The following is a 16,776-nucleotide window of genomic DNA, read 5'->3' as shown; positions in this document are numbered from 1 at the left end:
TTTTAGTAACAAAGCACAACCCCGTTAAAATATCTATCCCTTATTTCATGCACCATAATTTTATTTTGGTGTCGTGTGATAAATTTTGGACCAAAATAGTAGGTATAAAAATACACTTGAAGATGATCTAATTTTGTAAAGTAAGACAATTGAATGATTCCAAGCATGCACCAAGAACTTGAACAATAGCTTTGTCCCAAGTCGCTTCCGTGGGTATAATTGGAGTAGGCAGTTCAAGCGGGGGTTGTAATTTGAGAACATCGCGCGAATACCAATAAAGTAGCGTTTTGTTTACGAAGTGCGAGAAAACCATTGATGACACTGGGGATGTTGAAATCGTGTGGTACAATCATTTCAGTCATTTAGTATCTCTTTGATCCAAGTGAGTTAACTTTGCATCACTGTACATTTTTTAGCTTGTAGAGCAAGAGCCTTAGAGCGCCAGACCTACGTCATAGTATAAAGGCCCAAAATTGTTCGGCGTAAACACATCACAGCAGGTAAGAAAGCCTCGCTATTAGTTAAGCTGGCTGGAAACAGGTAGCAAAACGCACGCCAAAAACTAAACATAGAGTCATTCCATGTAAAGTGACCTCGTCGTCTCCACCCGACCATCTCCGATTCGAACGAAATTTTATAGAGACGCTGACATTCCTTTGAAACTAGCCGATACAAATTTTTAGCTTTTAAGACCCTAATCCCGAGGATCTAGGCTCGATAAAAAAAGGGCTCCAAAATGGCGAATCGGCTTTGTGAAATGAATTGCCATGTGCAGCACGGGTCCCTCATTGAAGGCCTTTTTGGAGCCCGCTTTTTTTCTTTTCTTTTTTTTTTTTAAAGATATCCTCATGATTTGTGTCTTGGACGCTGAAAATTTGCATAGGTTAGTTTCAAAGGCATGTCTGCACTGCTCTAGAACGTCCTCCAAATTGGAGATGGTTGGATGGGGACCACCAGGTCATGTAACATGGAATGAATCTATAATATTTACCTCTTGCAGCAATTTTACGCACCTTTGCTATCTGTTTCCTGCCAAAGCCAGTGTGATTCAGCTTAAGTAGTTACGAATCTTTCTTGCCTGTTGTGATATACTTACGCAAAAAGATGTTGGGCCTTTATACTATGACGTAGGTCTGGCACTCATGGGCTCTTGGGCTGTTATTTTCGACTTCAAAAGAAATCAGTCCAACACTCTGTTCTGCTGTTCCTTCTTATGGTACAATAAATGTTGGGCCTTTATGTGCTTGCTTCATTGAATAATCCGGTGGCTCTCAGCCAGGGGCGCCGACTTGCAAAAATTATTGGGGGGGGGGGGCGGACATCACCCGGGGCTTAGGCTGTTAAGTAATCCCTCCGAGGTCCCCCACCCCAAATAAAGGTCAGATTTTTGTACCTTGAAAATGCTATATTTTCTAGTGTGTATAATTTTAACAAATAAACAGTACGTGATACGGCATTTTCGAAGTAAAAGAATCTAAAAATTTGTTTTCAAATTTTCTGGTTCAACTTTTCAAATTATATCACTTGTCTTAGTAGGAGATTTTTTTGCTCTATTTTATGGGGAGTCGTGCAGTGCCGTAGCTAAGCATTGATATTATAAGGTAGGAAGGACACTTGACTTGAATGGAAAAGGTACTCCCAGAGACTCCGACTTTTAAAAAAATGGGGGGGGGGGGGGGACCGGGGAAATTTTTCTGAATTTGAGATGAAAAATAGTGAGTTTTAAAGTTTTTTAAGCATTTTAAAGTCATATAATCAACATTAGAACCCCAAAAACTCGACAAGCCTGACACATATTTTTTTGCTTTGAAAAAAGAAAAAATAAATACAAACAAGCACAGTATTTTCGTAAAAAGGTAATTTAATTTACGCATGTTTTTTTTAAGTACTGTTGTTTTTTCATTAGTTATACCGGCTAACATATTCAAGTGTAAACGCAGTCTCTCAATGTCTAGGTTGTTTTTGAAAACTCAATTGATTTTTCAAAATTAGTTTCACCTCTGCTTAATAAAAGCAAGCACTCTTGTTCAACTGCAATGATCTGTGTGAGTCCAGTTGATGTAAACCGTCCAATAATGCAAGATTGCACCATTTCACAAACCTCAATGTAAAGTGCCTTTGGGATTTTGAAAGCGTGCAGTGAGCATGCTTCGTTGTTTTCATACTTTGGTATACGTCGATTCCGAGGAAGTGAAGGATCATCATTTTGTGAAGATTTTTCTTTTAAACACAATTCCCAAAAGTATTCAAAACTATCACGCCTCCCATTTAATATACAAATCAAACCCTCATATATTTTTTCCAGATCAGCAACACTTAGAGCTCGCCGCAGCGCTGCCCACCGGCAACAGATTTGACGCGTAAGTTCGCGTACTGGGACAAATTCTAAGTGTACTTGCAGCACCATAACACCATCATTATTCACACTACTCGTTTTCAGTTAACCTGCTTACTGCCGTAAGAATTATTTGTTTTAACTCATTACTGAATGTATTTTACAAGGCAAACTATCTTCAAACAAGGAAAATAAAAGATAAATTTATGAGTTTAGAAAACATAATATAACTAATACTTTTCTTGTTTTATTGGGGGGGGGGGGGGGGGGGCTCTGCCCCCTGAAAAATATTTTTGAGGGGGCTCGGGCCCCTCAGGCCCCATGGAGTCGGCGCCACTGCTCTCAGCTGAAGACGTAAAAGAATTTCAAGAGAAGTGTGAATGTATTTCAAGAATAAAATAAAACTAGAATTTACTCAATTTTGAAATCACGTGTAAATGTTTCCGATATTATCGTCAGTTTTGAAGTTTTTAGTGCAGGTTTTATGCACATAGCCCTGTTAATCTGTATTTGCAGCATTAGCCAGCATAAAGTCAAAATATCGAGCAAGGATGGACATAAAAAGTGACCTGCGATGCCAATTTTCATAAGTCGCAAACTAATATTCAAAAACTAGTTAAGAGCAAACAGTGGCAATCCTCCTATTGATGTTGCGAAAACACGCCTACTTCACTTAGATTTCTCTACATAGTCACCATGCTCATCGAAGCATTTGTTCCATCCGTACACCAAACCATCGAAACCGCACGGAAGAAATCAGCGTCAAGGTTGTGCAACCATATCAACGTGGCTTGCTGAACCTCAGCATCAGTTCTGAAATGCAGACCTTCCAAGTGTTTCTTTAGCGGTCCGAAGAGATGGAAATCACTTGGTGCGAGGTCGGGATTGTAAGGAATGTGGCTCAAGATCTGCCACCGAAAATGCTCTAACAAATCGCGCGCGTAGTTGTGGCCGTATGCGGTCGGCATTTGCAACATTCAAACAGCGTCCGCACATCGCGTTCGCCACGTAAAGCGGACAGAGTAACATTTACCGAAAAGGGAGAAGCATTCATACTTTGCGGAACACGAAAAAGGCACATGTCAGTCTCTCACCCAATAGAGAGAGCGCGCTCATCTCGTGGAGACCAATGAAATGCGCCGCCCAACTCTACGGACGTCAGAGCCGTCAGATATGTATCTTCTCGTCCCGTCGACGGGTCCCGTACTATACGGCTTGCTGTCATGGCAACGCCGGCCGAAAACTGGTTTTAGGGAGAAAAGCATACGTCGGTGACGGATGTGCGGACGCAGTGTGAATGTTGCAATTGCGAACATAACACTGGTACCGTACACTTCCACCAATTGGCGATGAATTTCAGCTGGAGAATTTTTCTTTAAAAGCAAAAGCCGTATCACACTTCTTATTTCAACTGCGGACCATACTTCCGTCAAGGCGGGACCATCTTCTAACTCAAATTTCGTCATGCAACCGGCGTACCAGCTCCATCTACGGACACCGTTTGAATGCTGTGATTGTTTCCGTTACCTTCAGAAGGATTTTTATACATACGGATAATTTGCACACTCGTCAGAGCTTTTGTTACTTTACTTTTTGATACCCTTACGTATTATACATTAATATTATCAAGTATATATCGTCACCTCAGAGCAACAGTAAGACATTTAATCCCAGGAATAAAAGGAATCTTTGATTCTATCACTTTTTTGCTCATATTATAAATTTAATAAGTTTCAGTGATAGTATTTTATTTTATTCTATCGTTTATGTTTTCGTGTTCCATTAGCCGAATTTTCGATACCTCGAATTTTCTTCGCATTCCCTGCAACTTTGACTTCTTGAAGTTTCACTGTATTTTACTAGCAAATCGGGCTTTGCGTTAGTACCACTAGAGACGTCATTTCATTTTAGAATTCTTCGCTCAAATGTTGGTTGCGATGGAAACGAAGTATGTTCAGGAAATCGGAAATCTTTCCAAAGTTTTTTTCAAACTGAAACAAGCTGGTTTCAGAGCTAGACTACATCAATTTCCTTAGAACAGTGGTGTCCAACAAACGGCCCGCTGTTTTGTTCGCAGTTACAAGCTGATAACCACTGCGCCGAATCGCAGTCAATCTCAAATCTCTTCTCCATTTCATCATTGCCAAACTTTCTTTTTCCCTCCTGCAACAGTCATCTCAATAACTCGAAGTCCTAAGGGACCGGCTAAAACGTTCGAGTTATTATTAATTCGAGTTATGGGAAGTTTCCAAAACAGTCTCAGGAGTTTAAGACGCTATGAAAACTTTGAGATAAGGAAATTTAGAAGCTTCGAGTTATCGATATCAGACTATTAAGATTTCCTAGATACAGACTACTAGTCACACTGTTACAAATTCAGAGCAAAATCTTTATAAATTGGTTTCTTGAGTATATAAGCAAACTCCGCCATTCATTAAATAAGTATCAAGTAATGACAACACCAACTCTTCGTTTGTAATTGTCTTTCCTTTTTTATTTTTCCCCCTGGAAAAAATTTAAATATTTTTAAATGCTTCATGCGTTCTGCCTCGCGAGATTCATCTTAATGTGAGATGCGTCCCTCGGGTAAAAAAAGGTTGGGCACCACTGCTTTTTTTCGTGCCGAGAGTACATTTCGTCACGAAAAGTGTATTTTCGGTAAAATATTCTTGTTTGAATAAAGGCTAAGAAAATATGCTGTTTTTCCTGTTCTGTCAGTTTAAAGCTACGCCCAAAGCATGAAATTGCTATAATTTGTGCAAACCATTTCTCTGCTAACGAAAATTTGCGCTGAAGCATTAGCATGTCTTGTTAATTGTTCGCAGCGTCTACCTAATCGCGCTTTATTAGTTTTACTTAAACGGATGTAGTTGTTGTCGTAAAATGCATTTAGTGTTGTAATTACAGTCTGGAATGAACTGTGAAGATACATTCCCCATTTTCTTTTTAAAAGTACTACATCAACACTTTATTTTCCTGTGTGAAATTGTATCTCTGCAGCTGGGGGGGGGGGGGAAAGGGGGGGGGGGTAGTCAGTAAACATCTCTGCACTGTCTCTTACGTTTTTCGGGAATTAGTTTTCAACCTTTTGCGAATAAATGAAGTACCAGGTTGTTTCAAGAAAATTCAGTAGATATTCTGTACAAGCAAGGCCGGATTTACCTATAAGCTAGACAAGCTATAGCTTAGAGCCCCTGCTTTGTTGGGGGCCCCCAACTCCTGAAAAATTGCACGATTCGTTTCTAAAAAAAATAAAAGTATGTGAAATAATAAATTTCGTTTTCAAGTGCTTAAAAAAATTGAAAATTTGGAAAAGTGTGGGTACAAACTTTGAATTTTCAGATTTCTAACAAATGCGAGGGTTTAGAGGGGAGGAATGAGAAAATATGTCAAATTCAGCTCCTTGCTACATCCTGCATCAAAAATGTAGAAATCACGGTTTTCACATTTCTGTAGCATATTACTTGAGATAAATTTGACTCACACGTTTCATATCTTGCTATTTATTTAATCCCGAATGCAGTAGTTTGGAAATGCTTTTGTTATTGCTAGCTTTTATCTTACTTCTACTGTATATTGACCATTTGTTTCGCATGAAAAAGAAAGGGGAAAAAAAAAACTAGCTCACTACCTTTATGCCATTTCGTTTTCTGCACTACTTGTAATTTAAAAAAAAGTTGTATTGAGAAATCCACAGTTAATTTTTTCTGTTAAACTTAAAATATCTGTTTCTTATAAAGTTAGAACAATATTGTAAAACCATACAATCAAGTACCAAAATGGCAGAGACTGGAAAGTGCAAATGAAGTGTCTTAAATAATTTTTGTTACAGAGTGTTTGCAAATAATTTAAGTTTTTGAAACTCTATAGTAAAGTGTGCGTCAATTTTTTTCTTATCAAATGTATTAAACCTAGCAGAAAGGTGTCACCCGATGCGGTCCGCCCCCATCGCCTCCTAGTGACGCTCCAATAAGTATTTGCAATAGTTTCTTTGTACTTCCAAAAATCCACCATACTCTGTTAAAATTTGAAGTTCAATTGGCGAAATCAATGTAAATGTTTTATTAATAAAACTTTCCAAAACTAAACTTTTTTATGGTAAGCAAAGGTCTCAAAACAAACTTTGTCTTGGGAGTTTTTTGGGCTGGAATGTTTTGAATGTTCAATTCATCTCCTTTGTCAACAAGAGTCCATTATCGTGTATACAATTTTTGTTTCCCGCTGTATTTATTTGAATATGTTTTATCATGTCGTCTAAACATTACTGTTAAAATGTCGAAAATTAAATTCGGTTTGCGTCTCAATTTGCATTTGCCGTTACGTTCCCCAGTTCAATTATATTGTCCAGTATTTGTTTTGTTATGGTAAAACGCTTGGCAACCGGTCTTTGTGTCGTATACAAACGAACACGTAAATATTGTTATTTTTCATTGTTCTATACGTAAATGAAAAAACCTTTGCTGAATTAATTAAATTTTTAGCTAGTAGTGATATTCCGGGATATTGTAGGGAACCTTATGTTGGTGGCAGGGAGTGGAATTCGGCTATTATCTAATTGAAAGAAAGAGTACAATGCTATTTTTTTTTAAAGAAGTAATTGATTATATTTGTCTATTTAGTGAATTTTGAAAATTGCAGATCTAAAATGTGGCTTTTGCGAGAGTACAGAGTAATACTATCCAGGCAAATGAACGATTTTTTTTATAAATACAATGTAAAAACGTTGAATGTACGATGATTTCACATGTATTACGACAGCAGCAAAATGAATCTTAAGTTAAAGACTCTTCCTATGGATATCAAACAGCGTGATTTGTCTATTCAAAATGACGTCATACTGTAGCCAACAAATCATGACCCAACTATCAAGGATGGAATAAAAAATTTCACCGAGGAATCGTCGACATCACGAGGGCGTTCGAATTAAATCGTGTAGAACCAGGTTAGTAACGTTACGGATTTTACGGTAAACACCATGGTTTTTACCGTTCTGTCCAAAACCCTTGTGTCCAAAACTATATCTTTAGAAAAATTATATTTTGTGAGAAAATATTAAAAAGAGAATAAAATGTATCCAAGTACAGTAGAGTATCGAAAGTTCGAGGTTCCGCTTAATCCGAGATACTTCATTTATATTTTAAGTCATATTTTTTAGTAGCAAAAAAATCGAATTTCATTAAAAGCTGAAATCTTTTGTTACTGCAAAACTTATTAACTACGTACAGTAAACAATGAAAATACACTGAGAAGTTGGTTTCAACAACACTCACTAAGTGACGCAAAACTTTCATCGACTACAAGATATGCCATGGAAATAATAACTTTGATACGTAAAATTGACACTGATTTGCCACAAAGAACATGTTAACATTCCTTTGGAGTATCCGGATGTAAAAAAAAGTGCATAACATTACGCCATATAAGTTGCAAATACGGGGAAGTTGAAACCTTTTAACAACTTAACTTTTTTTGTGTAATCCAATATCCAAGCTACAACATTATATAATATGCACGGACGTATTGATACAGACGTCATGACAAAACTCGTCGAAATGGATTCGGGGATTCGGGCATAGTGTTTTGTTGTCTGTACACATAAATTATACGGATATCGAGAAAAAATTAAGTCAAAATTCCATTGACGCAATTCAAAGGAAATTTATGTTGAGATTTAAGTAAAATTTTTTGTGAAGACAATAGTCCTTTTCTTTATACAAGGAAATAAAAGATGCTTCTACTCATGTCTTTCAAGTAGAATAAATTTTTAATCTGGAAGAATTTTTTGGATAATTCGAGTTTTTTCATTAATCCGAGGTGAGGTGAGCTCCATTACCTCGGATTTTTGAGGCTCTACTGTAATGTTTTATGTTGAATATTAATTCAGTGTAAGCATTCAGTTATAAATATACTGTGGCTCTCAAAAGTTCGTACACCTTGAAATTTTGTAATAAAACCAAAATAACGCGAAACTGAATTAAAATATGAAGTCCTTTTTTTTCACATTAATTCCTATGCCATTCTAAATAAAACCCAGTAGTTTTTTTTTTTTTTTTTTCAAAATACTGCCTGATTTTATTTTTGAAATTTGTCAAAAAATGAAGAGACAGAGAAATAATACGTCACAAAAGTCATCGTACACTGAAATATTTTCGAATAAATTCATAATTAAAATTATCACCTGTCGTTGCTTGTTTTTTTTTTCTTTTGCAAATTTATTGATACTGTGAAGCCATTTGGCTTTAATTTTTTGTCTAATCATTCCCTATAATATTCTGGTTGTTATTTTAAAATGATTGGTATTCGTAAATAACAACAAACACTATTCGAAATTTGATTGTTTTCCTTCACAGTAGCGGTAAAGTGGTTTGAAATGTCTCTAAATTAATTTATTTGCACCATTCTATAGTGAAGTGCTTGATAAAATGCTTTGAAGAAAAAAATCGGATCGAAAACACAAGGTAAGAGAAGGTCAACATGCAAAGTTAACAAAGCGTGATCGGAGATTTACAGTTAGAAAAATTATGAAAAATACACATTTGAGTGCTGTAAAAGTTTCTTCAGAATTAAATGAATAATTTTAAGGTTAATTTTCACCTAAAATTGTTCGCCAAGTTTTCTGAACGTCTCCGTTTGCCGAAAGGAACTTCAAATTTCGCCGAATGATGATAATGGGGTCGTTTCCAAAATTTTAAAAGTATTTTTTTCTGAAAGAGCATATTTAAAAACATAGGATCTGACCATTTTTTAAAATAATTTGACTAAGTTTAATATTAAAAAAAATTACTTTAATCGGTGTGCTTTCATTGTTTACGCTTCTGCCGATGACATCACAAATGATGAAATGCCTTTCACTGTTGCCATTCGCAGAACGTAATATTTAATTCGCATCTTTACTCACGTGTATTGGCAACGATATGGTTGATAGCAAGCGTAGAGCGCAATATTTAATTCACTTGATTATCATAACGTAGAATCGCGGTAGAAAGATGCGGCAAAGTGCATCATTTGTGACGTCATAAAGACCACGCCTTGTTTGAAAAAATCGGACATTTTAAAAAATTAAAAATTAAGCGTTGGGAAAATAAAAGTATTTTCTGGGTCCATGTTATTTTATTTATTTATTTATTTATTATTATTATTTTTTTTTGCTTATTCTATCAATTTCAGTGACTAAAAGTAGTACATTTGACTGAAAGAAACAACCCCATTGTAAAAATGTGAAAAAAAAAAAAAAAGTGAAGAAGAAATCGACTTCGGTTAACGGAGAGCTTCGGTTGATGGAGTTTCTACTGTATTAGTTCTTGAGTCATTTAAAAAAAAAAAGTACAATACATAATGAATTGTATTTGGTTCGTCATTTTTGCCGAATTCTTGTGCTATTAATCCAAACACGAAAGGAATAGCTGACTATGTCTAGTTCCTGTATCTGCTTTGACAGGCTCTTTCCTTTCCTTAAATGTAAGCAAAATTACCAAAAAATCGAACGCCCACCATTGTGTTTCAAGTGAGGGAATGCTTATCTACACCCGACGGATTTTCAGAAATTCTTCTATTGTATACAAATTATTCACTACCCACACTGTTCTCATTAAAGCAGGAGAGAGAGAGAAAGAAATAAGTTCTTATACCTCTTTACCTTCGGGAAACTTCCGTAACACTAAGAAGAATAAACATAAATGATTTAACTAAACAAAACCTTAATGCCAAAATAAAGACTTTTCCGCTAAAGGTATACGTCATTTGATTGGCGACTTGCTTACTTTCTGCCTTGGCAACAATAGAAAATTACTTAAAACAATTGGCGATATCTACGATTCTATGGCAGTCTTAAAATTTAGAAATTGAAGTTGTTGAATAAAACCAACTACGACATTTTTAGTTTTGCGAGAGTAATAAATAAATTAAAATCGCCAAAAATAAGATGCCTCTAGTTGCGTACCTTTAACGAAAATTTATCAAAATAAATACACTAGTTCGTAGATGAGGAAAAAAAAAACCTTTTTAAAACGCACGAATCCATGTTTGCTTAAGTTCAGTTTTGAAGAGAATTTTTCACTTTTTTAACAAAATTGTATTTACAGTTCGCAATTCAAACAAACTACAGGAGACGCTGCAGTCTCTAGTTTATGGCTAATCAACTTTTTAAATAAACGATCTCTAAGTTGACAAATTAAAGGAAAGAGAAAAGACTCGAAAATTTTCAAATCCTACTATATTACTGTTTCTTCAGTTTTATGCTTAATATGTGCAACAGTGCAAACACTATTAAAATATGAATACGACAGTTACTAAAAACAAATTGTCGATCAGTATTGATCGGAATGACTGTAGCGTGTATAGGTTTTCTTTGCATTAACACTGTGCTAGCAGAAAAACAACTTTTACAGAGTTTGTCATTGAGAATCCCTTAAAGCAGCGTTTCTCAGCATTTTTGAGCGACAGGCCGGCGAAACCTGTTGAAAAAATTTCGTGGGCAGCTGAGATATTTTTTTTCTTTCTCTTTTCGGGTTTTTTTCCCCTTCTTTCTTTCTCTCTTTTTTTTTTTTTTTTGTAAAAAAAGGATTATTCTTGAGGAATGTGAAAAATTAATGGAAAAATTATAAGCAGACTTGTGAACTCCAACCCCTCCTCCCTTTTCTTTTTTTCTGCAAAAATAAATGTAGTACATAAGTTTATTAATTTTAGGCTCGCGGACAGAAATAAACAGGAGTAAAGGTTAGAGAACCGATGAGGTTTTTCTTTTCGCTACAAAAATAAACGAATAAATAAATAAATAAATATATGAATACCTATAAATTTAATTGGTAATTAAGAACAGCCACAAAAATTTTAGTATAACGATAGGCAAATATTATAAATACTGTACATAATGTTACATTTGAGTATTTGAAAAAAATCTTGGATAGTTATGAAAATTAATTTCGAAATTCACGTAAAAAATATCGGGGATGTTATTGTTTTGATATTTTTTTTTTTTTTTGTGGATGTATAAAAATAATAGTGGACTGGTGAATTTTTTCTGTGGACCGGTGCGGGTTCGCCAGACCACCAGTTGAGAATAATTTCCTAATTGATCATTGTGTGCTACTGTTTGAAAGAACAAATTGTCTATTAAAATATTCTGAATGATGGTAGCGAAGGGATTCCCAAACGTTTCCGATTCGGGACACCCTTTGAAAACTTCAAAATTTCTCACGGCACCCTAAACTATCACTAATATATTTACATATTAGAAGAATGGACACTTCGCGGCACCCCTTGTTTGTCTTTGTGACACCTTTTAGGTTTTCGCGGCACCCATTTGGAAACCCCTGCTGTTATGCGTTTACTTTGTTTTCTCTGCATTCACACTGTGCTAGCAGAAAAACAACTTTTACAGAGTTTGTTGGTTTCGAGGATCTCTTGACGCACGAGTTTTTTTCTAAAAAATTAATAGAAGTCTCTTTGATGGAAAGTGAATATTAGGGTGGTCCTTATTTATATGGGAAAATATTTTTTTTCGGAATTCAACAAGTGACGCCCCCTAGTTTTGTGACACTATAATAAAAAGTAATCGGTGGGTAGTTCTCAAAAGGTGGGAGCAAACACAGACTTCAACTTTGAAGCTTCAACACCAAATAACTTTCATTTTAATTAACTCTAAAAATTTTGAGGTAAATTATAATGCTGTATAGAGACAAGAATTGACATAAATTATGGAAAAAATGCTCTTCAAATGCCCTTAAAAAATATTTTCTTTGCTAAAAGGCACAATTTTGGACATACCAAAACGTTAACTGAGCAAATGTACCATTAAAAAAATTTTTTTTTTAATTATTTCCATACGTTTCAAAAAAAATTTAAAGGTATGAATCTTACACTGAATAACTTGTTGTTAATATTTTACACAGATAACAAAAATAAAGATAGATTATTTACTTTGTAAACGATTTAAAAAAAACGTAACTTTGAAATTTGATGTATGTCCAAAAGTTGCGATCTTTAAAATGCTATTATTTGAGAACTAAGTATATGATGTTTTTGTTTTAAAGGTATTTATCGATCCTCAGAATCAATTTTTAATTGTTTAAAAGTGTTTTCATAAGCTTTTATGCAGTATCTTAGAAGAAAAATGATTTTTCTTAAACATACATGTGAGATGTCCAAATGGCGTTACGATCTTGATGCCGATAATTCTGTCCGTTTATTCATAATTTTTGATGATCCACTGTCTTCTAACCTCAATAAAAAAGGTTATTATAATGTTATCTTTTTTAATCCATTGGTATTTTGCATAATTAATTCGTTACACATTGAACAATGCATAAATTACAGTAGTAACATGGCTTTCTATGATCGAACGAAAGCCATTTTGCGCTAACATCGCCAAGCAAACTTCCGCTGGCGACATTGGCGACAACACAGTATACGATACGCTAAAGGTTACCAGAGGGGAATTCCAGTCTGACAAATGTAGTTTATCGTCAGCTGTACCACTTTTGGCGAATTTATCACCTGCGCTAGCAATTTTTTTTTTTTTTTCCGCTTTTATTATTTTAGAATTCTTTTTCTCTTCTTTCTTTTGGAAACATAATTTAACGATCTCCAAATAGAAATACGAATTTCTTTCTTCAATAATTTTTTTAGACATCATTTTAATTCTTATGACATTAGAAAAAATATTCATTATTAAAACTGATGTCACTTTTTACAATTGTATTATTTTTAATTTGAAGCTTTTTTTTAACTTTGCATCAATTTCTTCAAAATCATTCCAAAACTTTATTAAATGTAAGGAGCAGCATGTATAGCCATTCAAGTATTTCATTAATATCCTCTTTATTATTAAATTGCAAAATTTAAAAAGTAATAAATAAAATTTTCATTGGAAAAGTTAAAAATCAGATTAACAATTGTCAAAAATGATGAAACTTACGTTATGATGATGTCCAAAATCCGTTACCTACAGGAAAGCAATGTCCAAAATCTGTTACCTACAGATTGCTGATTTAATTTGCTAATTAACAATTTTTACAAATACCTGCTGTCTTTTCATGTTCATATATTGTGTTCTAGGTATGCATACTATAGAATAAAATCAAAATTGATGTCAAATTCGAAAATTTTTGAAATTGCTCAAAGTTAACTTTTTTGTTCCCACCTTTTGAGAACTGCCCCGGTGCAAAATTTGAACTCGATCGGTCAATAATAACACGTGCCCCAAGGACGTTGAACTTTAACACATATTTGATAATTTTCCCACAAATATTCGAGTTTTTACTTCAGACCCCGTACATCGTTTCTCCTATGTTTGCAAATTATTTTTACAGCGAGGTAGCACTAAAATTAATCTTTTTAATTACTTTATATCGTCTAAAGATTTTACATTGAATAAGAATGAAATATTGCTTTAGAAACTTTACCTTAATCGTACGCTTTTCTCAATGTATCTCAATCGCGTGCATTTTTTTCTGATAGTCTTGGAGTGTCTGTAAAATACTAAATTGTTTTTGTGACTCATACTCGGTAAATTGATTGTGAAATTCTTCGATTAATTGTGCTCCTCTTTCAGTTGTATCATTCACAAGTTTCAGCATTTTAACGATATCTCTTCCCTTTCAATAGCTTCCTTCATTTTGCAATGAATCAGGATCAAATAGAAAACATCTTTTGGTGTTTGTAACTTATCAAACAGTTTTATTCACTTGTAATTGATTCTATAAAGAAGAAGATCTTTACTAAGAAAGTATTCCGAATCATCTACTGTTATTTGAAATTTTTTATACAGTCATCAGACACGTCTTCCTATTCAGCAAGCATTTTTTTGAAGTTGTCTTTTCCTATCTTCGAAGTGTTAATTCCTTCATTCAATACGGACAAAGCAACTAGTTCATCACCTAAGTACCATAAGTGATTTATGAATTTTTCAATCACTGCTTCTGCTGCATGTTTGTTATCATTTTGTACGCTGCAGGTATTTTAGACACTAGACTTTATATTAATTTAAAAGGCCTAGAAAGGGTTGCTGCGAAAAACTATATCTTCATACAACATTTAACTGTAAAACAGCATTTACGGGCAATCTCTTCATGTAAGGTCAATTCAAATTGTTTCCTAAATAGATAAATATTCAAACAATAAATTCCTTTAGCGACCCATCTGGCTCACAGATAAGCTCCAGGTTGCCGAAAACATATCCCTGTAGGAGCGAGGACTTCAACCAAGAAATACTATTACATGTTATGAGAATTCTCTGTAATATTTCTTAATTCCGCTTTCTATGAACAATAATATGTCATCAAATTCTTCTTTTAGAATTTAAGTGGTATGTGTAATTTTTGAATTTTGAAGCGCTTAAATAATGGAATATCGCGTCTAGAATTAAGAAAGGCAAGAACTTCTTTAAATACACTCTGCAGTACGATTTCAAGTGCATGATAATAGTAATACAAATGCAATCTATCACCGTTCAGCTTTTGCTCTAAAAAGATACATGCACAATTTATACGGCCGGTATTGTAAGCCGCTGTATAAAACACTACAGCTTGAACAGTTAGCAATAAAGAGCAATCATCTAAGATATCATATACAACTGAAGAAATATCTCAGAAATTCTGAGTAGCTGTTCAACGTTGGAACCTGAAGCTATCATGGTAAGCTTATCGGGCGTTTTTTTCCAGTTACATCTGGATGTAGCTTTGTATCCCAGGGAATAAATAAAAAACCTAAATTTAAATTCATGAAATCTGATTTTACCTCTCGAAGATTTTTTCTTGCTCTCTTAAGGGATGTACGATTGATCATAAGGTTATTTGGATTTAAATTTACTGCATCTACATAGGCTGTTAATAAATGAGCAGCATCTTTGTTCCTAATATGGCATTTGTCTAATATTGATGAAATGCGAGCAGATCTCAATAGTTGTCAAGCTTTTTTGCGTTGTGGTAGACCAGGTATAGAAAAAAAGGTTCAACCGGTTAGGATAGATACCCATTTCGGTTTCTAAATCTTGTGAAATGCAAGAGGAATTTGATGATAATAAAGGACTATGTACTGAAATGGAAGACAGTTTAAAGTAAAGATTTAGATATGGAAAATAGAGTTTATTTTTTTGGTAGGGTAATCGAGGATTTTTCAAAATTTAAATTACAAGAATGTATAAACATTTAAGTATATAATTAAAGAACAGCGAATTAAAATATAATTGTCATTACTTATATTTATAGCATGGAAACCTAGTGACCCTATTTACCACACCTATTACATACACAGAAAATTTTCTAAATCAACACACCCAAAGCCTGGAGGAGGCAATTTGTTGTGGTCAAAAATCATTCATAAATGGCCTTTAGAATCCCTTGTGTCCATCTTGGTGGAAAGAAACGCTCCCCTGCCGCTTGGATTGAAACGAGCGCGAATAGCGGTATGCCTGTCCCAAGGCCATTGGTGTACTTGTACCCTATGTAATATGTAAAATTTTACAGAATGAAAGTGAGAGAATGGTTGGTCTGGAAGTAGCAACATCTATTGATATTCAAAATTACTTTAAATATGAAACCTAGGAATATTTTTACATAAAAATTGAGAAAATCCGCAATTTTTTCTTCAAAACTCAAAAAAGGGGGCCCTTGGGGCACGTGTTAATATTCATGGATTGACTTAAAATTTTGCATGGATCATTTATTTGTATAATGGAACAAATTGAGGTGGCGTCGTATAAAATATCTACAACTTCAAAAATAAGGACCACCATAGTGAATATATTGGTGTGTTTTTTTTTTTTTTATAGTTTTCAATTTCAGTTGTGTGTGCTCGGGGGGGGGGGGGGGGGAGGGATTGAAATACTGTAGAAATTAAGTGTATGAACGATTTGATAACATGTTTGTTTTGGATTTCAAAATATAAAAATCAAATTACGTTTTAAATGTCATACTTATAAGCATATGAGTGGCTAAAAATTAGGTTAAACAGGTCACAGAACAAGCTACTGACTCTATTAGCTGAAACAAGTTAAAACACACTAAAAAAATATTATTAACTGTTTACTTTCGTTATATTTAATACAATAAAAAAATTACATTTTCCGCACCAAAAAACTGCCATAGGATCAAGAGTCCTTAACAAACTCATAGCTAATCATCAAAATGCTCTATGTAGTTTACGCAAGAAAAATGTTGCACATTAGTATCATGTATGGCAAATAAGTTTAATTATGAAGTAGCCAATCTATTTTTACTAGCACAGATCACAAGCAGGCATTGGAGATAAAATAATGATAACCCGTGGGGGACACGGTGAATGTGCGAATTTTAGGTAACTTTCGCTCGTGTCAGACACGGGCAAAAGCGTGAAGTGGTTAATATGAAGTTGGCGACTAAATTGGTTGCCAAGTTTGAGTCTTGGTGAGAAAAGCATTTTACCGGGTGGTTGAGAACGAGTAAATATCTTCAAACTTTTCTAAT

At 34.4% G+C, this 16,776-nt stretch overlaps 1 protein-coding gene across 1 annotated transcript in view; it reads left to right on the top strand.

Annotated features, from left to right (window-relative positions):
- Window positions 1–16,776, top strand: part of LOC129219626 (E3 ubiquitin-protein ligase AMFR-like) — a 202,741-nt gene that overhangs the window by 30,308 nt on the left and 155,657 nt on the right. The gene's annotated exons all lie outside the window — the stretch shown is intronic.

The sequence above is a fragment of the Uloborus diversus genome, chromosome 4, assembly GCF_026930045.1.
Source record: "Uloborus diversus isolate 005 chromosome 4, Udiv.v.3.1, whole genome shotgun sequence".
NCBI classification, from domain to species: Eukaryota; Metazoa; Arthropoda; class Arachnida; order Araneae; family Uloboridae; genus Uloborus; species Uloborus diversus.
Note: the sequence above shows the minus strand (reverse complement) of the source record. Positions and strands in the feature narration are given on the sequence as shown.